This window comes from Mustela erminea, chromosome 7 (assembly GCF_009829155.1).
Source record: "Mustela erminea isolate mMusErm1 chromosome 7, mMusErm1.Pri, whole genome shotgun sequence".
Classification (NCBI taxonomy): Eukaryota; Metazoa; Chordata; class Mammalia; order Carnivora; family Mustelidae; genus Mustela; species Mustela erminea.
In genome coordinates, this window is record NC_045620.1 from 55,894,214 (window position 1) to 55,920,328 (window position 26,115).

General features: G+C 46.9%; 1 protein-coding gene across 4 annotated transcripts in view; it reads right to left on the reverse strand.

The window, feature by feature from the left end:
- The window catches only part of NCK2 (NCK adaptor protein 2), a 154,283-nt gene that overhangs the window by 111,632 nt on the left and 16,536 nt on the right, over window positions 1-26,115 (reverse strand). Inside the window, exon 2 of one of the 4 annotated variants that reach the window (XM_032351679.1) lies at window positions 7,302-7,368. The exons of 2 other annotated variants lie outside the window; for them this stretch is intronic. The gene's annotated coding sequence lies outside the window, so the exon portion shown is untranslated. Of the gene's footprint in view, window positions 1-5,968; window positions 6,069-7,301; window positions 7,369-26,115 lie in introns of those variants that run through there. One more of the 4 variants, XM_032351678.1, reaches the window with a different exon arrangement.

Consider the following 26,115-nt stretch of genomic DNA (forward strand, 5'->3'; position numbering starts at 1 on the left):
TTCCAAGCATGTGCTACGTGAAGCGGGGCTAACCTGGCACGAGCTCAAGCCCGTTGGCAGAGGCTGTGCATCTCCCTGGTCTGGGGAAGGCCTGTTCCTCAAAGCACACACACGCAAGGACAAAGTTCAGAAAAGTCTCTTTCCTAATGACAATCTACAAGGTTCCCCAAGGGCACGGGGACCAACCAAAGTCAGGCTAAGTTCCAAACAGCCCTTTCGGCACTTCTAAACACCACTTGGAGCACTTTCATTGCTGTTGCCAATCAGTTTTAAATCAATGCATATTTTATTTTTATTTATTTATTTGACAGAGATAGAGCACAAGCGGAGGAGCAGCAGAGGGTGAGGGGGAGCCAATGCAAAGCTCGATCCCAGGACCCTGGGGTCATGACCTGAGTCAAAGGCAGACGCTTAACTGAGCCACCTAGATGCCCCTAAATCACCGCATGTGTTAAAGAGAAGCCCACAGCAAGGCTTGCCAAGGCCCTTTTGGTGCTAATTCAGCAGGAGCTAAGATGCAGGCTCACTGTTTCCCCAGCTGCTTCAGCACGAAGTCAAGCACATCTCGTGAGGATTTTAAAACCCCTTTCAGGGGATTTTAAAACCACCTGTTTTACTTTCCAACCAAGTAAAAAGAAAGAAAAGTACTAAAGCTGGACGCTAGCTCCTAGCAAAATTCAAGAGCAGGTGATGGGAACATACAATACGGTGTGAAGCCAGCATCCCTCAAGGGAGAACTTGTGTGGGACTTAAATCAACTTAAATCAAGTTTCACAGTGTGGAGTATGTAGGGGATTGCCCCTCCAGGTCTCAAAAGACCTTCAGCCCAACCAGCACCTGAGCTGGAGAGGCAGAGAGCATGACACTGGTTCCATGGGAACACTGGTGGCAAGGGGAAGGTGGATGACCGGCCCCCCATTAGCCCATTAGGGATGTGCTTGGTTCCCTGAGCCAGAAGGGAAGGCCACTGGGAGTCCCCAGGCCTGTCTGTACTGCCCGCCAATGATCAGACCAGGAGAGTCATCTTCCCACTAAAACTATTCAAAACCAGTGATGGGAGGAGCAAGAAACCACCAAGTGAGAGGCTCCCACACTGGGAGAAACCTGACAGCAACTCCTCCGAGTCAGGGGTGGGCTTACAACCAGCAGTCTCTGTGCTGGGGGCTTCTTCTCTTTAAAACCAGTCATGGTGGGGCGCCTGGGGGTATCAGTCACTTAAGCCTCTGCCTTCGGCTCAGGTGGTGATCCCAAGGTCACCACTGGTGATGCTGGGGTAGAGCCCCACATCAGGCTCCCTGCTCAGTGGGAAGCCTGCTTCTCCCTCTTCCACTCCCCCTACTTGTGTTCCCTCTCGCTGTGTCTCTGTCAAATGAATAAAGAAAATATTTTAAAAAAATAAAAATAAAAATAAAACCAGTCACGATTACAGACTAGCATGTGGCCATCCTTCCCTACCCTTCCCTTCCCCCAATCTTTCTTTTTCCTTGGCAAGAACGGAGTGAGGAAGGGGCCAGGCCCAGGAGGAAGTCAGGTCTTTGTCCTGAAGCCCCTCCCTTGGCTGGGGACCAAGCAGGCCCCAGGTCATCAGGTGACTTGGACACTGTCACCCTGATACCAAAGAAACTGGCAGCTATATATAGTTAATCTCAACCCAAAGCATTAGAGCAAGAAATCAGCAGGGACCAGTATATATGCACATGCACCAATCCACTCGGCAAACACCCAGTGACCCAAATGCCATTCCCAGAGTCATTCTACTTATGCACTCAGATGCCAGCTGGAGAAACAGGCACAGGTACAGAGAGCTGACTACCAGCTACCACTGGTCACGGACAATGGCAGGATCATCACATGCCAAGGAATGGGCTCTTTTCAGGCACTGCTCTTTAAAAACTTTACAACTATCCTAGGACTTAAGGCTTGCTATTGTCCCCATTTCTCAGATGGGAAAACTGAGGCACGGAGAGCCCTACCAAACCAAAGTCACACAGTGCCAAGTGGAAGGCCACGACCTATGCCAGGGAACCAGATTTGTACCACCAAGGTGTACTGGCTCTTGGGGTTCAGTGCACGAGTGTTCAAGGACAGTTGTACAGGAGAGACCCAGGAGACCTCCTAGGAAGGCGCCGCTAGTTCTAGATCTGGGGTAATCCAGACACCCCAAAGGAGAGATGCCACTGCAGTCCCGTCACACACAAGGAGGTGAGCAGTGGGGGCGGTAGGGGAGGCAGGCCAAGCACTGTGAACAGCGTGAACAAAGGCACAGTGTGAAAGTGCATGGCCTTGTTGGAAGTAAACCAGTGTGATTATGTTTATAGAATTTAGAAAGTACTAAACGGTGGCAGATGAAGCAAAGATCAGATTTTTAGGGCCCTTTAATAAAACGCTCAGGAGCCCAGGCTTCATCATGAAATGGGGACCCAGAGGCTTATAAGAAGGAAAGTGAAACAAGTAGATCTGTGTATTAGAAAATAAACCCGGCTACCAATAAGAGGCTGATGAGAGGGAGAAAAGTCCAGAAGCAGGAGGATGAGAGGACTGTGGTCAGGTGAGAAAGAAAGGCCTGGTCTGGGCAATGCAAAGAGAGAAGGTCATTTTTCAAGGCTCAGTGACCACACGCTACCCTCATCTATGACTCTTGGTTCAGTGTAATTATTAATAGCACCCTTCGTTCACAAAGGTGTCCAGTGCAGCCACATTATTCCACACCCACTTGGGTACGATGTACAGTAACAGGCAGAAGCAGGATTTGAGGATGAATACCAGATAAAAATAAGGGTGGGTGTGTCTTTTAGGGAAATTTACGTAATAAAAACCATATTACAGAAATATGATGACATATTAATATTTATGACTATCCTGGCCCCTCTTAACCTGGATATTGTGAAACGAAGCTTTTTGCCCTGAAAATTTCACTTTAAAAACCTTTCTACTATTCTACAGCATTATTAGTTCTTGATTAATCTTGCAATCAGAAATCTTTTTTTTTCTAGGAAAAAACATGCCTTGTCTCTGCTGCACAAAAAATATTCTTTGTTGAAGTAATGCCATACCTTGAGAAAAAAAGAAAAAAAAAACCCAGATAAGCAGGAGGAGGAAGGGTTTAGGAGAGGGCAGAACTGAATTAAATAATCGAGGAACAGCAAGGTCCAGAGAAGGGACATGTAAAGCGGGTGGATGTGTACACGACTTATGTAAGACAGCGGAAGGCAGTCTGCTCGCAGCCACCCACAGAGGCCGTGGTATCCCCACGCTGCTTCTCTCATGTTAGTTCCTCCTCTCCTACTGCTAAGGAAATTAATCCTGTCCTCCAGCCTATGTGAACTCTACAGAACAAGTATGCTAGGTACGTATGTGTGCATGTCCAGAAGTGTGGGTTTTAAACCACAGACGGACCAAGAGGTCCAATTCAAAAGCTGCAGTATTGGTGGAATAAAAGTAGCATTCTTTACACACACCCTCCACCTGTGCCATGCTCAGTGGGTGGGGAACAAGCGCTCCCTTCCCTCCAGCCACCCACAGGCGGGGCCTCCACACTGTCTGGATTCAGCGGCTGTACTGTGCCCAGCAAGCCACGTTTTGCTGGAACGCTGCAACCTCTCCTTTCATCAGGGGTAAACACAGATATGGCTATACTCTCAAAGACAAAGGACCACAAGGGTGATGGACTTCAAGCGCCCCCTTTAATTAAATTAATGCAAAAAGATTAGAAGTCCTGAGTGCTGTCTTCTCTGTTCTCTACGGGAGTGATTCTAATAATAAACACATCTTACTAACGACTCCTAGTCACATTATTCTCAATAACATCTCAATTTCAATATTTTATAGAAACCACATTTCTGAGTTTGAAAGAATATATTCTTAGTGCAAGTTCATAATAACAGTCATTTTTAAATGGCACACATCCAGCAGTTCTGTGGGCGTTACTTCCCATCGTCCAAGGAGTCCCGAGCAGGGGCTTGAGCAGAAGACACCCTGGCCACCTGATGTGACCACAGCGCTGGCATTACTCTGTGGAAGGCTGCTCTGGAAAAGTCCCACGGGGAGGCCACCCAGACCAGTGACTTCCCCTCTACCCTCAGCTGCCCTTCTTACCACTCCCACGCACCTATCTGAAGGGCAACTGTGTTCTCCAGGGCCGCCTTCTCCTCCCTCCTGAGGGATGGTCCACTGACTGGCTCAGGGTGTGCACCTGACCAATGTGGACCAGAGAAGTGCCCCTGCCTCGAGAGGTGAGGTACAGAGTGGCGCCTCTGCGAGGCACACGGCCTCCCTGCTGTTGCTGGTGACTGCCTCCTCCACCCCATGTTGTAGGAGACGAACCGCTGGTCCACCCGGTACGGAGAGAGCAGAGCAGAGGCTGGGTGGCTGTCCCGGTCCCTTGTGTGCATGTCCCCAAAGCCCGGCCCACACCCCTTCAGAAGATCGCCCATGCCCAGGAAGCTCCAGAGGGGTTCTGGTAGCTGCCCACCCACCTTCGCAGGTCCTGCAAGCGAGAGGGGTGATGCAGGGGGATGGGGGAGCCCCAGATGCAAACGCGGAGTGGGGGGAGCCGCAGGAAATCAGGGTCTACAACAAGGAAGCTTCCTGTTCCCAGCAGAAGGGAAGCAGGGGCTGGAGGGACAAGCAAAATCCCTATGCTGGCGTCGGAACCCTGTTACCACCACCAATGCCGAGCTGCCCTTGGGCAGGGCTGTGTAGGAGGGCCTGCGGCCGCTTCCTCCTTGTCAGCAGGGACCAGTCTGTTCCGGGACTTCAGAGCGTGGTTCTGGCCTCCCACCTGGGACAGGGCACACCAGAGGGAACCAGGCTGCCTCCCCGCCTCTCTGCACAGCGGCACCCAGGCGTGCAGTGCACACGTGGGCGGCGGGTAACTTCCCCGCGGTGCAGCTGTGATGGAATCATTGATATTCACTTCTAGTAGCCAAAGCCAGCATGTTTGACTTTTTGTTTTGGTTTCCTTCCCTTCCTGCGAGTATAGTCTGCATGAGGCATGACTGGCAGACTATCAAGAGTCCAGTCCCACTGACCCACGCCGAGAGGAAACAGCAGCGACCATCGTCCCCCACGTGCCAGGTGGCACCAGGTCAGTTCCTTCAGCCACACTCCAGAGAGTCCCCGTGCCAAATGTGCTCTGGCGTCTGGACCACTGTCATCCGGCCACACTCCCCTCTGGACCTCTGGGGCTACATTTCCTAGGCCTTTGCCAGCTGGCCTCTGGGTTTGGTTCTGCCAAAGGGAGGCCGTGGTGCAACATGAGAGCAGGAGGGGGGCACCCAGGTGGTGCAGTCAGTCAAGCAGCAGATTCCTGACTTCGGCTCAGGTCACGATCTCAGGGCCCTGGGACTGGGCTCCGGGCTCAGCAGCATGTCTGCTCTTGAGAGATTCTCCCTCTCTCTGCACCCCTGCCCCATGCATCTTCTCTCCCTCTCTCTCTCCCTATAATAAATAAAAATCTTAAAGAAATAAAAACAATTTAAAAATAAAAGGAAGAAGAAAGGGTGAAGACTTGCCCATGCCCAAGCCCCATGAGGCAGGAGGAGAGGTTCTAGAACAGCATCAGCAATGCATTCCTGCCTTAGCTCCCAGGGAAGGACCTGGAGTTCAGGCTTCCTGCTGGCACGGGGGGTGCTGGTGGGGTGCACCTGCTCCCAGGCTCTGGGGGACTCCCATGTCCTTGTTTTGCTCCTGCATCTCTAGAGCCAGCAGCAACTTGCTCAGTTTCTGATCCCTGGAAAACATGTCTTCCCCCTTCAGCTCCTTCAGCACTTCACACACTTTTGTAACCACCCTTGTGCATCTAAAATACCTCGGAGGTTTCTATGTGCTAACAAAGAGGCCCCACAGAGGACAGAAGGAACCCCACAGCCAGAGCAAGGCAGAGGCCATCTGAAAAATTATGGCTGGCAGTAGTGACTTTCAGTTGAGTCAAAACAGAAAGAAACCAGAGGGCGGTGTCACTCCTCACCTGTCACCTGGGGTCTGACTGCTAAAGGTCCCTGCAGCCTGGGCAGAGCTGACATCACTCTGCGGGTACAACTGAGCTCAAACCAGCTGGGCCGGCTGGAGGAGGAACACGGCAAGCTAGCCCGCGTCAGCTGCTCCAGCAACCAAACCTAGAAGAAAATCCACAAGCTCCTTTTTCTGCACGTGCTCAAAATGTCATGCAGGTCCCCTGCTGGGCTGGGGCACAACACAGGATGGGTGCCATGCAGCAGGCCCACCACATGTGGGGAGCGAAGCATAGGAAACAATCCTGACCACAGCTCAGCGACCCTCTGCCAGCCAACCAGACGTCCCACCTGCCGTATGCCTGGTAAGAGAGGGCCCTGAAATCCTCCCCCAACTTCCGTGGGCTGCTTCCAGGTGATACTGAAATTTCAAGACACTTGTGGAACACTTCGACAAGTAAGGGACAAAAGGCAGGTAACTGATTTTGCTACAGAAAATCCAGGAGGTATGAAGATCATAGCTGGAACAAAAGCGGGGGGGGGGCGGGGGATCTTCCACTCTGCCCCCAGGACACAAAAGGGAAGTAGGAGCAGCTGGTGACAGCAGAGCAGACCTCCAGGATTCCCTGAGTGGGGGGTGGGGGGGGATCTGAGGGCCACCAATGGCCTTTCCACACCCACATGTCCCCAGAAGTGGGCCACAGGAAGGGATATACATGGGCTATGCCAAAACAGTCCAAACCAAAAATACAATGGGTGCATTTCCTTCAAATTACTCCCTAGGTGGAAGTTATTCACTCCCTAAGCAACTGAAGGTCAACACTTGGGCCTTCGGCTAGATTCGGGGGCTTTTTTATAACCACAAAACCAAAAGGGAACTTTGATAACCAGCTATTTCAACCCTCTCATTTACAGATGAGGAAATTATGAGCATGATCAGTACATTTAAAAAAAAAATCCACATTAAAAGAATCCAAGTGAACCAACAGAGCTCCTAAAACTTACACAGAGGGAGGCGTGCCACTCTTGGTTAAGTGAACCAGGCAGTGCGGTCAAGACGGAAAGAGCTCTAAATTTCAAAAGGGTATAATTAGCTGGATTATTCTTCAAGTAAAGGTAGCTTGAGACGGCGCCTTTATTTACAGCAGAAACTACTGAGATCTAACCATGAACTCATAAATAATGTTTACAACCCAAAGGAGACAAGAAAGAACTTATATATAAAGACTCAATAATGACAACTGAGAAAAACAAGCAAGTCGGAGGAAAAACAAGTTCAAACACACCCATCTGAAGTTAAACTGAAACATTACGTTCTGGTTAAAAATAATCCCAAGAAATGACACGTACCTGGAATTCACTTTCCAGTCCTCTAGTGGGGAGCACAGCACAGGAGAGGAAAGTGAGTGGAGCAGAGCTGAAATGAGAGGGGACCCAGAGTGGCTGAAGCTGAGCGGTACACCACATGTTCTCTGCGCTGCAGAATTTCCCACCATCAGTTTAACATCCACGTAAAACTAGCAGATTCCCATTAAACATGCACCCTTGTGTAACGCCCAGTGCAAATTACTCAGCGTGGGTCAAGCAACAGCAATGCCACTCCTAATGCATGTCACTTATTATTACTTCTTACAAAATAAAGTTAAGCCAAAATCAGATCACAAGGTATTCAGATGATAGGACATTACTTAATTTCCAAGTATGTCAACCTGGTAATGGTTTTTGAAAGCATTTTTTCAATTATGCATCATGTATGGCTTAAGCCAGATTTCATTAGATAAACATAGAATTCAAAAGAAAGGCTGCTTTACAGATAATCTATATTAATCGGTATCTCACAGATGCCTTCCACAAGCTGCTCAATAAATGTGAGTTCAAACTGGGCCTGCCTGTGGACCCGGATTTTCGTGAGGCCAGGCCCCAGGCAAGCTGAGACACACCCCCACTTCGCCCGAGACAGAGGCCAGGCCCTGCAGACAAGCAGCAGTGGACACCTGCCCTAAGAGACTACTGAATGGGCTCCAGGACCCAGACTCACTACTCCAGGGACCCTGCACACAGCGACACAGAAAAGACCACCGTACCCCGTGCAGGCTGATCGCCAAATTCTTACAATTTTTCAATACTTCAATTTTATTTTTGCTCCAACAGAAACTAGTAAGCATCGGTCAGACCACCATCATACGGGCAGAGTAAGAACCTGCTTCGAAGGGGCAGGGTTCCCAAGACTTGAAGAGAACTCAGGCACCTGGAGCGTCCTTCCCTTCGCGCCCCTCATGCCAGATTTCTAGATGTGCATTTCACTTGGTGTCTCCAGTACTTTTCTTATGATCCCATTGGAGACTTCATTTTTTTTAAAGCAAAATAAACCAGTTACACAAACGATTACTGAACTACTCAGGGGAGTACAGAGGAGCAAAGCAACAGGCCACACCAGTCACTCTCCCAGGAGCCACGGGATGCAGGTTCCTGGGAGCACCGCCTAAAATGTCACCCAACCAGGAGGAGGCCCTCAAATACGTGTGGAGTGGGTGACTGACGCTTGAAATCTTTCAAGGAAAAGACACCCACACACTGGAAGCTACAGCGTTTAAGTAAGGAATGGCAATGTGCCCAAGGGATGGCACTCTGTGGTCTAAGTGACTGTGTACCACCCCAAATCCTTACGTGAAATCCTAACCCTCAAGCACATGGTACCGGGGTGGGGCGGGGGGCTTGCGGAGGGGATCAGGTCATGAGGGGGAGCCCCATGAGTGGAATTAGTCTCCTTATAAAGAGACTCTGCAGAGCATCTTTGCCCCTTTCCACCGTGAGGCTCTGAGAAGTCTGCAGCCCAGAAGGGGGCCCTCGCATGACCCCCTGATGGCACCCTGGCCATGGACTGGCAGCCTCAGGTACCACAGCAACAAAGGTCTGCTGTTTAGAAGCCACCCAGGCGCAGGTATTATGGGATGGCAGCCTGAACAAACTCCCAGACGTTACGGCCATGGTACTGGGGACGATTCTAGGAGAGACTTTTAAGTATGAAGTGGCACAGATCATAGACACCACGGGAGTCTTTCTGCTGAACTTGAAGTCACCCGTTCAGCAGGTTACACACACACTGTACATGGTCACAGACAGCACAAGAAGCAAAGGGGTGTTCCAGGGAAGAATTGGCACGAGAAAGACGGAATGAAACCGGCACGTTCACTGGGAGGGGATAAAGGTCTACCTGGAGCCGGGGCTGGAAGCTGAAGGGCAAGACAGCTCACGCTGCCAGAAGACACAAGAAGCTGCTGTATTCAGTGGCAGGGAAATGACATAAAAGTCCTTGGCTTTATCTGGGAGGACAGCAGAGGCAAAGAGTTAGGACCGGGACACCAGGTACAGGGAGAGACGCCGGCTCCAACAAGACACTCAGCCACACCCACTGGGTGAACGGAATGGGGAGAGGCGGCCGCTTGCAGAAAGAAGCACTCAGGAAACAACTCTCCAGCAGGAGCTTGGAAAGCCTCAAGCTCCCTGAAATTGGAGGCAACACAGCTTCGCTGCTTTCCTTCCATGTCCTTTACAATGAGGACCCAATGCCAAACAACAGTGACACTTAAGTCCTGGCTCAGTGCAGCTGTGCCAAAACTGGAGTCTGACCCCAAGCTAGGGTAGTGGAGGGTGGGCGGTGGAGAAGGGTGGGGGGGGAGAGGAGCTGAACAGAGAGCCAGTCGCTTCTGGAGACTCTTAGACTGAACCAGCTGCCTAAGAGGGGGCTCAAGGGCCCCCAGGATGACGCCCACAGCCACTGGGAAGAAAGAAAGGCTCATTTCCCTTTTTCTGGGCCTTCCCCTCACTAAACCCAGGCAGACGCGCGGGATGTTGAGTGCTGCTCATTCCGAGGGGTTGGAAGGTTCTCCTCTGGGGACTACAGAAGCGAGCTGAGTGTTTGAGCTGAGCCTTGAGAAAGTGAAAATCAACAGTCTAAATCCTGGTTCTCAAACTCAGGGCCAGAAAGGTCAAGAGTTCCCAAGAGGCTCAGAGAGGCGGCTGGGAAGATCCCGATAAGAGACCGCTAATAAACCAGCACTCTCAATTCTCTGCCAGCCTTGAGACCGTCCGCCGCAGGCAGGGAAAGACTCCCTGCCCTCCACGCCACGGGCGGCCTGGCAGACAGGGGGCGGCTTACATGCTCTAGCTGCCAAAGCCTTCAAGCTGAAAAGCTCTGGTACCCTTCTCAGATGCCTCATCTTTGCAGGACGGCAGGCAGGGAATGGAAAATTCAGCCCTCCAACTACCCTGGGAGGCAGAAAGTCAGCCTGGGAAAGCTTCCGGGAACAGCTGTAGGGAAAAATATAGATCTGAGTGACAGGCAGGCCTGACAAAGAAAAGGAGGCTTTGATGCCAGAAGGGTTCTTAATTCAGATGAAAGAAAACAATAGTGGAAAGCAGTGTTCGACCAAGGTACGTGCTTTCTAAAAACATTATGAAGCTTCTGTTTCTGAGTCCTCCCCCAAAGTCGTCTGTTGAAACCCTACCTCCCAGGGTCGTGGTATTCAGAGGTGCTCTAGGTCTACCAAATGTCATGGGGGAGGGGCCCCAGGTTGGGCTGAATGCCCTCCTCAGAGGAGGAACAGAACAGAGCCCTTTCTCGACCCAGCTCTCGAGGACCCTGCAAGAAGGTAGCTGTCTCCAACCCAGAAAGCAGACACCAGACACTGATCAGCCAGGGCCTTGATCTTGAACTCGCAGCCTGCAGAACCGTGAGAAACAAACCTGTTGTTGAAACCACTCAGTTGATGGTATTTAGTTAGAACCACTCAAACTAAGACAGCCCCTATTTAAGAAACACGGGCTTTAAAAAAAATTATCCTCTAGTCATAAGAAAAGAACATAGTTTTCACTTAAGCCATATGATGAGAAAGAATGGGAAACCACCCTAGAAAGATCTGTTCAAAACATAACTTAGATTCATGTTTCCTACCGTAAAGTCAGAATGAAAAAATATGAAAGAGGGCAGAAATGGTGATATTAACATCAGGACTATCAACAATGAAAACTGAAATTACCAGCAATCTAAAAAATAATTTAATGTAAGATAGCTTACTTCCCCAAAAAGACTTTCTAGAATACCCAAAATGTTTAAAGAGGCCTTGACCTGTTAAAATGAAGATATTGAATAAAAATTAATAAAAATACCTCAGCCTACTATTAAGGTCCATATCCTAGGCAAGATAGCTTTCTAGGACTTACCACACGAATCAATCTGAGACATAACCTCATCATTTTACAGACAAGAGCCTATGTTTCTGGAGCACACCTATAACCCCTTAGAAATGACATCCTGTAGCCTTCTGTTACTTAAATAAATAAATAAGTTTTTTCCCCATGTGAGTATTTGTGGTCACCCACGCCTCACACGGTATGCTGCAGCACTCCGTTATAGAAAAGCACAGAATCCTATCCCTGACACCTCTCCTGACATAGGCCTCAGAAAGATAAAAGCCAGATGGAAACACCACCCTTAAAAAGATCCTTAACATCAGAGAAAGCTACTGACTCCACTTCAAACTTCCAACCGCACTAAGAGAAATTTTATTCAAGCCCTTAAAGTTTACAGAATTTTGAGAAAGCCATGACCAAAATAGTACATTTTTCAAAAATATTCTGATCCACAGAAGTTCCTTTAGCAACCACGCCCCACTTACTCAGCAACTGGAGGTTCTCTGCCACCATCCCCTTATTCCTGCAATATACCTTTTCTTTACTTGTTAGTGCTTGACATGATGTAATGAAACAAATAAAACAATACTTAGATAATGCCAGAGGTCAGGCCCTGTTCTCAGTGTTTTTGCATATTTTAATCCTCCTAATGGTCCACTGTCCAGTGACAGCAACTGAGGCACCAGGAGGGGAGGTAACCGCCCAAGTCCCCAGTCCTAGTGATGGACCAAGATCTGCCCCTACTGCTCTGGCTCCCAAGCCCTGGATTTAAAATTGCAAGAGCGAGCTGAATAGTAGACATTAAGAACACAGACACATCAGGCAAGCAAGGGAGACCAAAGATTACAAGAGGAATAAAAATCTTAGTTTCTCTCTGGTCTTCCTCCTGAACCAGTTTTATCAGTGAGGTCCGGAAGCTCCTGTGCCCTGCCCTGGAAGGGCCTGGACAGCCTGGCTCCTCGGGGAGGGAGCTGCATGGACCAGCAGGCCTTCTCAGCCAGATCTGCCTAATTTTCCCTGTGGTTCCACATGCCAGTGGGTGGGGTGGTGGTTTTACCCATACATCCCACTTTTTGGGAAACCTGCACCTTACAACCCTATTCACTACAGAGTAATGATTCTTCTGTAAGATATTCTAAGGAGAGTCACCAGTTTTGTGCTCCATTTCATCGGTTTGTATCTCTAAACTTCCCTAGAAATGTTACTGTATCTTTCCTGCATTTGCTTCCTGAGAACCAAGAACCGGGGGAGTTAGCAGCACAGTCATGATTAGGCAAGAGAGGGTAGAGAAGAATGTAAAATAAGAATGCATCAGCTGTTTCGGAGAGGAGGAGTGTTCTTAAATAGGGCACAGCCAGCTGGGGAGGAAGAAGGGAGGGAAGGCATTCTAGGGCTGTCCTGGTGTGGTATAATAAAAAATATAGTTGGTCTTGCTCCGCGGTTCCCAGCACAGAGCTCCCAAAACCCCTGGAATTCCCGGAGTGATGGGGACATCTTATTCAGACCAACCCCTTAAGACCATGCCCAAGTTTATGCTAATTAAGTGACTCATGTTTAGAGCCCCCCCCCCGCCCCCCCCGGGGGGGGGGGTGCTATCTTCAGACCAACCAGGGGATTAAGAGGGTAGGAACCTTCAGCCCCAGCTCCCAGCCCCTAAGGGAGGGGGGCTAGACACGGAGTTATAAAAACTCTAGAACAATATTCAGGGAGCTCCAGAATTGGGGAACACACTGACGAGCTGGGAGGGTGGCCAGTCTGGAGAAGGTATTCGGGCTCTGTACCTGCCCCTGGCCAAACCCTTCCCTGTATACCTCTGCCATCCGACTGTTCCTCTACCCTTTATAATAAACCACTGATGTGAGACTCTGTGAGTCTTTGCAGCAAATTATCAAACCTACTGAGGGGATCATGGGAACACCCAATTTTCAGCCAATCAGTCAGAAGTATGGGGGGGGGGGGGCAGAACTTAAGCCTAGCATCTGAAGCCAGAGGGAGCCTTACAGGGTCTGTGCTAACTCCGGGGAGTTGGTTTAAGAATTGAACGAATTAAAGGGTGCCCAGCTGGTATCAGGGAAGCAGAGAGCTGTGGGGTTCAGTTGCCCCTAGCCACACATGGCTGCTGAGCACTCAAGATGCAGTCAAGTCCATCTGCGTCCTGCTATAAGGGGTGAAACACACTGGATTCCACAGACTAAGGCACAAAGGAAAAAAATTAAAAATCAAATATCTCATTAGTGATTTTTTTGAAAGATTTTTACTTATTTATCTGAGAAAAAGCAAACGAGAGAGGCAGAGAGTGAGCAGGAGCAGAGGGAAGGGGCAGAGGGAGAGGAGGAAGCAGACTCCCTGCTGAGCAGCCCTCCCACCTGCTACCAAACCCCCTACCCCGCCACATGGGCTCCATCCCAGGACCTGGGATCATGACCTGAGCTGAAGGCAGACACCGAACAAACTGAGCCACCACCCAGGTGCTCCAGCATGAGTGATTTTTTATATTAATTTCAAGTTGAAATGAAACTGAGCTAAATAAAATACATTACTAAAATTAATTTCATCTATGTCTTCCTACTTTTTAAATAGGATTAACTAGGAAATTTCAAGTTACACATTTAGCTCACATCGGTGGCTTGCGTGATAGTTCTACGGGATGGAGCTATTTTAAATGCTTTCGTTTCTGAACGTGTAAAGACTGAAAGCCACTTTTCATCTCCAATTTTCACATGCAAAGAAAGCAGCTACCTGAGGATGGGAGCAAAGGATGTGAGTCATGAAGGGGGAGAAGGAATTAGTATTCATCACGCGCTTCGTTTGTGCTGGGAACCACCCAGTACCTGGTACAATTTCACCCTAAATCCCCTCGATGATGAGAACCCTCTTCCTATCACAGAAGGCGACACCAAACCTTGCCTGCACCAGTGAAGTCACACAGCAAGGACTCCGACAGCACCCCATTCCTTCCTGAACAGCAGGGCTGGCAGACTTTTTCTGGAAAGGACCAGATAAATATTTTAGGCTTTGCAAGCCATAGTCACTGCTGCAATGACTCAACTCTGCCCTTGTATCATGAAGGCAACCACAGACCACATGTACACAAAAGGGGCAAGCTGTGCTCTAATAAAACCATCTCACAACAACAGACAGGCAGCCGGATTGGGCCCGCAGGCCATTGTTGGCCACTGCCTGCCCTACACAGTTAAAAACAAGACAACAGGTCCAAAATGGAGCTGCTTACACTAAGACCAGTGTCACCAAACTGAAACTTAACTGAAAGTTTCCACTCTCCCAGAAATGGGATCTTAAAAAAGTCAGTGAGGAATTGTCTAATAATCTGCCTGACAGATCTCCCTTCCGCCCACTCCCACCCCAGCCCCCACTGAAGGAAAAAGACCTTGTCACGACCAACCAACCTGTTTTTCTGTCTAGTATTATTTCCTCCTTCCCATTCCCTCTCACCTACAAAAAGCCTTTCATTTTGTATAGCTTCTCAGAGCTGCTTTCTATCTGCTAAATGGGATGTTGCCCAATTCAGGAATCACTGAATAAAGCAAACAAGACCTTCTCCCCTGACTCAGGTGAGTTTTGTTTCTTAATAGTCTGGTGTCAGTGGTGGTATGTAAGAGACCTCTGATATTGTCAGGGATGAGAAACACGGCCAACCCTTTGAGCTGTCTGTCTTGCCTTTCTAAGGTTCGTGGATAAGGTTCTCTCAGATATGAGCCCCGCTCAAGTTGAGTTCCCAATCTAACTGGTTCTCCAGTCCAGGGCTGAGCAGTCAGTCTACACGGACAGAAGGCCCTAACAGAGCGCCAGTCCTTGGTTAGCCCTCAGTTGTCCCCTGGTTGATCCATGGTTCCAGCCCGGAACTTAGCAGACCAGCCTCAGCTGACAGATGGATCCCCAAGAAAGCCAGATCCCTAGCCGCCGGTTAGTTCCTAGTTCCCATCTGTTGGGATCTGCTGGATTGGCCCACAGTTCCACGCTGGGAGCTGCTGGTGCTGTGCACCTAAGGCCTCTCCACCATGGTACTCTCTCTTTGGTTACTGCGGGTGGAAACAGCTCCAGTTCCTCTATTGCTGTTGGTCCCTCTTACTATGCACATGAGAGGAAGGAATAACAGATCCATCGTTAATGGGCATCTCAGAATCCAAAGCTCCAGAGTTGGTGGGCACGGCGGGCCAAGTGCTGAAAAACTGTTGGCAGGCTTGCCACTGATGACACTCATGTGAGGATAAGCTGGTCACAACTAGAGTTAGATGGACACTAGGTCACCTGCCAACCTCAAGAAAATGTCCATGCCCTGAGGTACAATGTAGAGCACCCAATCCCAACCCAGCACCACATCCCCCTTAGGTAATAATTTGCATCTGAGTGACCAAGGCTCGGGTGAGGAATGGGATCCTCTAGCTCCAAATCTTGAGTGTGCCCACTTCGGGTGAACTTGCTTGTTGGACATCAAAGAGCTGTGACGACATCCTATGAAGATAAGCTACAACGACAATGGCCATCATGGAGAATGATCCACCTAGACAACATCATTCACTTAAGAAATGCACTTGAAAGCATGGGTTCCCAGATAGAACAGAATGGGATACCTATTTTCATGGGCTTGCAGAAGCCTCCGAAAGGCTTCAAGATTCCAAAATGGCTTCGCTGAAAGATGCCTTGCAAAAGGCTAACAAAAAATTAAAGACACAAGAAGTACCTAAATCCAAAGCCTAAGATGTGACTCCAAGTGCTCTCCTCTATTCTCCCGTATTCGAATACTCAGCCCACCAACCCTCGGCCTGACCTGCCTTCACTCTGCAGGAACTGCACGACTGCAAACAAAAGTCTGCCCAAATAATGGCCTTACAGATGCCTCCGTTATCTGCCTTGCAGATCCTTAGTATGGGCCCCTCCTTGGGTTATCTGGGGGATTTTCTATAAACGCCTATCAGTTGTTCCCTTGAACAGCCAAGGGGACACTAAAACAGAAATTCAGTGGAAATCCTTGCCAAATTCTGGCAGATACTGGAGCAACACTCTCTACTTTATTTATTTATTTGACAGAGAGAGATCACAAGCAGGCAGAGAGGCAGGCAGACAGAGAGGAGGAAGCAGGCTCCCCACTGAGCAGAGAGCCCGATTCGGGGCTCCATCCCAGGACCCTGGGATCATGACCTGAGCCCAAGGCAGAGGCTTTAACCCACTGAGCCACCCAGGCGCCCTCCCATAACACTCTGTACTTTAAACCCTACTCTGGAGCCTCTAGATGGGACTGTTGAGAAAACTGGCAGAAGTCGGCGAAAGACGACATGTGAGCCTTCTTGTGCATCGCATTTTGTGTCCTGAGAATTGTCTGAGTCTTTTTCCTATTGCTATGGGGGGGGGGGGGGGTAACAGTAGTATCCTTTGCACCCTCCCTGGGAATGCCTTGTGCATCCAAGGGTGGGGAGGGATAGTTCAGTACCTCCAGGAATGTTTACTGTTTTTCCAAGCTGAAACCTGGACATATTTGAAAGGATCTTCTAAGTTGCAATGTGGTCAGTTGGCCAAATTGGAAGCTGATATTCAGAACTTAATAGTAACTATTTTTAGGCCCCCTCTCCTCAGGTAAAGATACCCAGAGGGAAAGGAAAACATTCCCAAGACAAAGCTCTACATCCAGAACATAGGAATGTTTTGATTTCCATCTTAATATAAAGACACAAAATGAAGACAAGGTATTTGGATGGGAGGGTCAGCCCTTTCCAAATCATTTTAGGTCATAACTCAATTTTTTGAGGAATTAAAAACAGCTACCTTTGTCTTACAAAGTGAGTCCTTGCAAGAAGGGAAATGCAGTTCTGGAAGCAATTCAAAGCACTTAGCCTTCTAACCAATCCCCAAATCTCACCCATTCATCTTAAAAGGCTCACAGGCAACATAAAATAGAAGATTTAGGAAAAAAATTCAAGAGGAAGGAACTTGCATTCTCTCCAGGTGCTTTTGAGATGTAAATGTTCTACCTGGTCTCTCCAGGAAATGGGGTACTTCCTATGGGGGGGGGGGGAGTTGGGGTGGGATATCTGGAAAGGAGGCAAATGAAAAATCTTGAAAGTCTTCTCCACAAATATTGGTAAAAAGTTTAAACCATCAGAATGGTTAACCTTAACTTATCCTATCTTCTAGAAACACAATTTGGATCCAACTGTTCTTTAAGAAACTAGTGAGTTTTGCATTATTGTACCCATTTTACAGTTAAAATTTTATTTTTTTAGTTTTTTAAAAAGATTTTATTTCTTTATTTGACAGAGAAAGCAAGCACAAGCAGGGGGAGCTGCAGGCAGAGGGAGGGGGAGATGCAGACTCCCCAATGAGTGGGGAGCCCAATGCAGGACTTGATCCCAGGACCCTGAGATCATGACCTGAGCTGAAGGCAGAAGCTTCACCAACTAAGCCACCCAGTATGGTTATAATTTCAAAACAACAGCTCTAAGGTCTGTGTTTGTGTCTGTATGTATGTTTATGTATGTCTAATATGTATGCTGTAGATGTGATATTTTTCTACTTCTGGATGGTATTGCTAAAAAAAATTTTTTTAAAAGGTCTATTTAATTCGTTTAAAGGAAAATAAGTATTTAATTAAATATTTCTAGACTCTCAGAAATATAAAAACTAACTCAAATATTCTTCAGATTTGCCTGATCTAGGATAGTCTTTGGTTTAAAAAAGAAAAAAAGCAAGTTTGTTGGTTTAGTTGTTTAATTAAAACAGGAATGTATTTAGAGCTACCAGCATTAAATATAATACTTTTATTCTGCCTGCATTTTCTACTCAAATAGATTAACTTCATCTCTGTTACAAAGTTTGTCAGCGAGAAAAATATCTTAGTATAAGAACTTTGTTTAATGTCTACAAAATTTTCATAAGCAATCTCAATGTATTAAAAATTAGTAATTTAGATAGATGTAAGTAGGATAAAAGTTTTAGGTGAACTTTTAGCCATGATTATGTTTTATGATGGGTCCACTTAAATAGTTTCTCCAAATGGTTTTGGTAACTTGAAACTCTGGAGTTTTGTTATGTTAAGTTAAATGATGTATAGTCATTGAAAATCTAGATCATTTTCAAATAAGATAAAATAATGAACATTAATTATTATTGATTGATTAATTATTGAACACCAGTTTATCTACTTTTGGTTTATTATAGAGAAACTTAAGTATGCAGGTATATTAGTAAACATGTTTCATGCAACACTGAGAAATTTACTAGGAGAAAGAATATACTTCTTCAAGATATGAAATGTATTTATGAGTTTGCTGATCCCCAGAATGCTAGTGTAAGAGACAGTCCACGATTGCTTGCTTCTTAGTTTTCACTAGGAAATAAGGATTCTGTGGGTTAAGAATTCTAGTCAACAGAAGTACCTGAAACTGCTTCAAAAAAACAAGGGTGAAGGAAAACAAGAGTATTAAGAGTAGACAAGGAGAGGAAAACTACTTGTTCCAGAATGAGGAAAAACATACAGATGAGACGTGATCTGAATGGATATAAAAACACTTGCAGGTTTGGGGATCTCGAATCTCGTAGAGGGAATTTTACATGTGGTCAAGCAGGCTAAGATTGAAATGGATTTGCTTTTCTAATGAGTTTTAATAGCAAGACTACACTGGTACAAAATTAGAATTTGATTTTCTCCCTGGAAAAAAAGGGCAGTATTCTCTTGGACCTTTGGAATGCTTTAGATCAGAGACTTTGAAAGTTTCCTTATCTTTTAAGCAATCTCCTAGGCAGCAAAGATTTTGTGTCTTAACCAAAGCAACTTCTGGTGCATCACACTCTCTTCATTAGCTCTTGGGTGATTTAAGAAAACCCAATCTTCTCAATACTAAAAGAGCTAACTTTTGTTCACAGCGTTGTAACCTTCTGTGTTTGCCTTTAACACCATTTTCTGTGTCATTTTGGTTAAAAAGAAAATGGAGGATTATTTCATAATGATCTGTGACCCATTTAGTCAGACTTTTAAACCGCTTGACATTTTGACAACTTCCTAAAATCAAATTCTAAATGGGGGTTTTTTGCACCTTCAAGTAACTCTGAGATTTCCCAGAGGGTCCCTGGAAAATCTCAAAGGATTTGTCTCTCACCTGGGTAAAATATTAAACTAATTAGGTTTATTTGCTGTTAAGTTACGTGGGATGCACTCTCAAATGAAAGATGCTAAACCTCCTTATCTTATACTTGTATGGACGCAGGTTCAGGATATAAGTGATCTAGAAAATGAATGAAATTCCTAGAAATCCGTTATGTCCCACTATAATGTTATCAGTCATAATTGCAATTATTATCTTAAAATGTTGTATATTGCACAAATGACCAAATATTTTTACCACTTACATTATAAAAAATCCTAACAATGAGCATCCTTAAGTCTTTTGACATTTACAGACCACTACTGTCTTACTCTGATGCATTTGCAGAAGTGAGACTCCTGAAAGGGATGCTAGCAGGAACTCCTGATCACTGACACCAAATTACAAGGTGTTGAAACTCTGGTGCTATCTCACAGCTGAAGAAGGCTCCACACCTGACAGCTGGTCCTGTGCAAATGCTGGAGAGCTCAAGATCAAACTGGCTCAGAAGAGAAGCAGCCAACATCAAGGTAGACTGCTTCCACCCAAGAAAGCAGATCAAGAGTGTTTCTCTCCATTCCTCTTCCCTCTCTGACCAACCTTTCCCTAATTCTTAGAACCCAAAGGCCTTTATGATTCATTTGCCCGTACTCTGCTCTGATCTGGCCTGAAAGATTGTTCATACGCTCGGGCCACTGCAAGCAGGGATAATCCAGTCTCCAAACTGCTGGTGGCCTGGCCATGATGCTGACGATCCTGTAGGTCTGTCCTTCCTTCACACACCTTTCCCCAATTGACAAAAGCCTCAGTTTCTCTAGAACTAAGCCCCCCTCTCTATCAAGTGAGGCTCCCTAACCCAGGATTTCTATTTCCCTGCCTCAGTTTAACAGCCCCAAAGCCAGAAAACCTTGTGTCCAAGTCTTGTACCAAGAAAGGGACACAAGGCAAGGGTAAGCAGAATAAAACTGCCTTGTGGCCCACAGACCCTTCAATTTTACTGGTCTCCAAGGCTGTCACCTTCCCAGACCTGAGCCTCAAACTCAAGCAGGAATTAGCCGGAGGTGGGGGTATCCATAACTCCAGGAGAGCTTCCTTTGATAGATCACTGCTTCCCTGGCCACAGGTGCAAGAGAGGCTATTACCAGAACCTCGCCTTTTAACTCCTGAAGGTGCTGCAGAATCCGCCGTTAACAGCCATACTGCCAACAAAACTTCCTGGCCTCTCTGGCCCAAGTTGGTCTTGGTTAACAGGATAGTCCTTGATTACTGTTTTAGTCTGTGCCGTCATCCATGCCACTTGCTGCCCTGATGGACACTTCTGGGGAAGCCGAGCTCAGCTACACAAGATCACTAGACTAGCTTTGGAGAGTGACCCCTTCAGTGGGATTTGATCTTGACTACAGTGAGTCTTGGGGACCATGGCTCTGAGGTACTCCAGGCACCGGGAATTATCCTGCTTAAAATAATGACGGGGACCCTGGGCACAGCTGACTTAAGCACCAACTCTTGTTTTCGGCTTGGGTCGTGATCTCAGGGTCCTAGGATCAAGGCCCGTGTCCGGCTCCATTCTTACTAGGAAGTCTGCTTGGTATCCTCTCTCTCCCTCTGTCCTTTCCCTTCACCCCCATGCATGCTCGCACTCTTTGTTCTCTCTCTCTCTAGTAGGCAAATCATTAAAAATAATCATCATCATCTTCCTGGTCCACTGTACTCTCTCACAAGCTTTAAGTGGGTGTTTGTATGCACAGCCACTAACCACCAAGCCAATGATCTCATTAAGAATGGAACATCAGAAAGGAATGAAGAGGGACGCCTGGGTGGCTCAGTGGGTTAAGCCTCTGCCTTCGGCTCAGGTCATGATCCCAGGGTCCTGGGATTGAGTCCCACATCAGGCTCTCTGCTCGGCAGGGAGCCTGCTTCTTCCTCTCTCTCTTTCAGCCTGCTTCTCTGCCTACTTGTGATCTCTGTCAAATAAATAAAATCTTTAAAAAAAAAAAAAAGAAAGAAAGAAAGAAAAGAAATGTCAAAACCATTTTTAAAAAAAAAGAAAGAAAGGAATGAAGAGAGTGACTGACTAAAAGAATGTGAACCCAAAGTCATGACTTGTGAACACCACACAGACAGTCAGCAAAAAAAACTCCATCACCGGGACGCCTGGGTGGCTCAGTTGGTTGGACGACTGCCTTCGGCTCAGGTCATGATCCCGGAGTCCCGGGATCGAGTCCCGCATCGGACTCCCAGCTCTATGGGGAGTCTGCTTCTCTCTCTGACCTTCTCCGCGTTCATGCTCTCTCTCACTGTCTCTCTCTCAGGTAAATAAATAAAATCTTTAAAAAAAAAAAAAAAAAAAAAACTCCATCACCTGTGAATATCCACAGAGAACCGGCAAAGCTCACTTCAAGAGGTGGCTGTGAGTAGTGCTAATGCCTTAAATTTTGATCACCTCTCTCAGGTTAGAGTCTCACCAAAAGAGGGAAATTGTTAAAAATAATTAAAAAAAAGAAACCAAAAACAAAAAGCAGGGCCCATGTCACCAAACTTCACAGTTTCCATGCTCCCAGAAATGGAATCTTAGGCCAGTCAATGAAGAATGGCCTCATTAGCACTAATTAGGTAATTTGCCTGATAGACCCCTGCCAACCCCTAAAGGAAAGTGACCTTGTCAGGACCGATCTGCTTTTCTGTCTACTATAACTTCATTGTTCCTTTTCTCTTCTGCCTATACAAGTCTTGCTTTTTGTACAGTTCCTTGGAGCGCCTTTCTGTCTGCAGGATGAGATGCTTCCTGGTTCACAAGTCACTGAAGGAAGCCAGTTCGACCTTCAAAAAATTAACTCAGTTGCATTTTGTTTTTTAACACCACCAGGAAGAGAAGCAGCTGTTCCTAAATGATTCTAACTATCAAGGCACCAAAATCTAACATTGTAAAGGATCCCTTTCACAAAATACTAATTAGGTCACTGTCGTAACAAGCTGACCCGGGAAAGTCAAATTCTTTAAGTTACCTTACTGTTCGGCCTCTAGGATTTTCTTTGATACCACAAGTAGGCCATTGAGGCGTATCAAGTTAACAGCACATTAGATTTGATTCAATGTATATGATGTATGCGGCAAAAATAAAATCAAAAACTATCACTCAAGGGAATACAGAGTGGAGGACATGAGAGGAAACACAGGGAGGGCCTAGGCGACCAGGTCAAAGTCAGTCCTGTTTCTGAGAGAAAGGGTTAAACACCATGATCCTGGCACGTACGTGTGTGTGTGTGTGTGTGTGTGTACCTGACCTGGCTAACATCACACATGCAGCTGTTTCCCACCTGGGCAAATATGCCCAGATGTGGGAGGAGTCATACTTGACCATGTCAGGGCAAAGGTTTGGGGATTAAACTGAGGTTGGCCAGGCTGCTCACCTAGAGACCCCCTGCTCCCTGCTTTCTCCCGCAGAGATCACCCTGAACGGTGCCTGCTGGACAAAGACAAAGGGGAAAACATCCCTAGAAAAAAAGAACATCTAAATGAAATAAGGAAGGGAGAAAGAAATACATCAAGTTTGTCCTACTGTGTGAACAAATTCTAGTCAATTTGTTTTTAAAAGCAGTAATGCTGTTTGGGGATCACTCGGAGATGAGGTCCTCTAGACAACACGAACTCAAAATGCCTTTACGAAGGGGCCACTGACACTCTTTCCAAAGTCGTGTAGTTTTGGTGACACTGAAGCTTCCACACCACTGGTGCAAGCCTTCAGAAGGGCATCGTGGCAACAAAGGTCAAGAACCAGGAGCACGCCCCACTACTGAACCCTGCAGCCCCTCTCTGAGGAATGGATTCCCTGGAAACAATTCGGTAGAAGAAACCAAGTGACCAAGTCTGTAGGCTCTCTCTCTAATGGCTCTGTCACCTCGTTGGGACACCACTCAACAAGGAAACGGTACAAAGATTACTAACAAAGGGGGGAAATGTTCACATTAAGATGAACATAAAATTGTACAGAGGTTTACAAATACAAGGACAAGTTACAAACACTTAAGTTTCTTTCTTGGGTTAAGAATGCAGGAGGCATCTTTGTCCTCAAATACCATCTTTAAGAGTTAGTATGTCTTTTAGCATGAAAGGAAACTCCACCAAAAAATAAAAAGCAGAAACAAAAAAAAAAGAAGAAGAAGAAAAATTAAAAGAAAAAACAACAGTGCCAGAAAGGAGATGTCTGAGGAAAGCTAAGTCTCCATGGCATGTGAGTGCTCAGCTCACCTCCTTCCAGACCTGGCAGAGTGCAAACCCCACCTGGGAAAAGCCCAGGAAGAGACGAACCTCAGTGGGCTTCCCGCCAGGCTTTCCCAACCAGAGGGGTGGGGCCTCAGGGTCCAGAGGCAGCTCGATTACTGCCCTTCCAAGTATGCGGGACACAGGTGTCCTCAGGGATGACCGGGTGGGGGAGGAGGGGTGCTCAAGTCCCAGCACCAAGATGATCAGGAATGTGAATGACCGCCTGCCCGCAGGGCCCTCCACCTGCACGCTGCAGGCACACAGCCGGGGACTTAAAGGTCCCCGTGCACGTGTGCAAACAGAACATGCCCCCACGAAAACAGAGCGGCTGTCAGGACTGACACTCGGATAAGTCACGTAGCTTCTCTAAAGGGCCTGCCACAACTGTTATGCAGGCAGAAGGGCAGCTTGGAAGGTGACGGTGACGATCAAACAGGACACTGTATGAAATATAAAGCGTTCAGTAAATAGTAGTGACTGTCACATTAATACTTCAGGAATGTTCCTCCACACGCTCCATCACTTTATGGGAATTCCCAGCAGCTAGTGTTTATAATCCTACGTACAGAGAAGCAGAGGGCAAGCCAGGCATGCACCAGTTCTTCCTCCAAACTATTTTTTATAGCACATTTCTGCAAAACATGGTCAGAATTTTGCCACACCACCACTGCGAATCAAAAAGTCCAGCTCTTGGGGCGCCTGGGTGGCTCAGTGGGTTAAAGCCTCTGCCTTCAGCTCAGGTCATGGTCTCAGGGTCCTGGGATCGAGCCCCGCATCGGGCTCTCTGCTCAGCAGGGAGCCTGCTTCTCATGTTCTCTCTCTGCCTTCCTCTCTGCCTACCTGTGATCCCTCTCTCTCTCTCTCTCTCTCTCTGTCAAATAAATCTTGGTCAAATAAATAAATAAAAATAAAATCTTAAAAAAAAAAAAAAGTCCAGCTCTTTTATACAACAGATTTTTTTAGTCATCAACATTTTCCTGATGCTGGTTGTTACTCTAAACCCCCAGGTACCAAATCCATGATGACCCATCGCTCTATTAAATGATCAAAACTCCAAGAACAATATTTATATTCATTTTCTTTTAGCTAGTGAACTGAATATATATTTTCCTACCTTGACAATTTAAATGATTAAATTCACAAAAAAAATGATTTAGGCTTTTTATCTAATTTAAGTAAAATTCTTTTTAGTTTTTTGTTTTGGTTTGGTTTTTTACAGAAACGATTTCCCCTCCTCCTCCCACTTGGGAGATGTTCTGCCATCACTGAGGACTGGGAAGAGTTCTGCCAGGCAACAAATTAAATCACTTTCTGCAAGGCCTGTGCAGACCATCTCCAGCCCAAGGGCTAGAGCCCAGAAGCTGTCTGTCCCCTCAGACAGAAGAGCACTGGGTCCCTGAGAGGTGTTGCCCTCCTGTGCATGCCCGCCCACCCTCAAGTCAGGCTGGTGAGGCTGCAGGACTCCTCCTCACGAGGCTTCCAAATGGTTTTCATTTTATGCAGTTGGATTAAAGCACAGTTATTAAAATATTATTTAAAAAACACATTTGAGATATCGTAATATATGTGCTCCTTTATTAACTCACTGAACAAAGGGCGTCACGGCAGATCTAATAACCACCATAATTTCAAAGGAACGATAAGAGTAGCTCGAGTTTCAACATATCAGCAACCACCGTGATGCAGTTATGAGAATCCCAGTCATTTCTGGGAGGACTGTGAATGTCAAGGATTGTGTGATCTGCATTCACAATGGGGGGAAATACTTAATTTCAGTTAACAACTAGTGAAAATAAAAATGTAAGTTTTTCCCACCTGGTGTGCTTGGACCACCCCCCACCACCACCCAAGTCCATCGACTCACAAACAGTCCCCCTGGGTTCAGGATTCCCACTCTGGGGAGTCACTTGGAATTTCACATGATGCCATGAACCTGGGCCATCGAATTCAGCAAATCCCTGGAGTCCAGACTTGGGGCAAGGGGCTGCAGAAGGGACATTTCGAAGCAGAGGGCTCTTTTGTTGATGTGAATAACAGCAAGGCCTACTGATGTGGGGGCACAGCCCAGGGCTGGGGACCCAGCCCCCAGTCTGATGCTCTACTAGGTGCGACCCACTTCCTAGAGTAAGGCCTCTGCCAGCTTGAGAGCTGGAAGAAAGCTTCAGCGATCACTCCGTTCAGCACCACTCTATGGAAACTATGCTCTCAAAAAGCTCGTGTATTTTAAAGAAAACCCAAGACCAGCCAACTGAGCAGAAATAGTGCCCTTAAATGTTTTCCAACAAAACTTGAGTCTTTGGTTTTCATTTCGAGTGATTCTTCTACACAAAACCTCCCCAAAATTGGATCAAAACAAAAATTTAGAAAAAAAGACCAGATTTCTTAAAAATCTTTCTTTTTAAGAAATTTCTTAAAAATAAGAAATCTGGGGCGCCTGGGTGGCTCAGTGGGTTAAGCCGCTGCCTTCGGCTCGGGTCATGATCTCAGGGTCCTGGGATCGAGTCCCACATCGGGCTCTCTGCTCAGCAGGAGCCTGCTTCCTCCTCTCTCTCTCTCTGCCTGCCTCTCTGCCTACTCGTGATCTCTCTTTGTCAAATAAATAAAATCTTTAA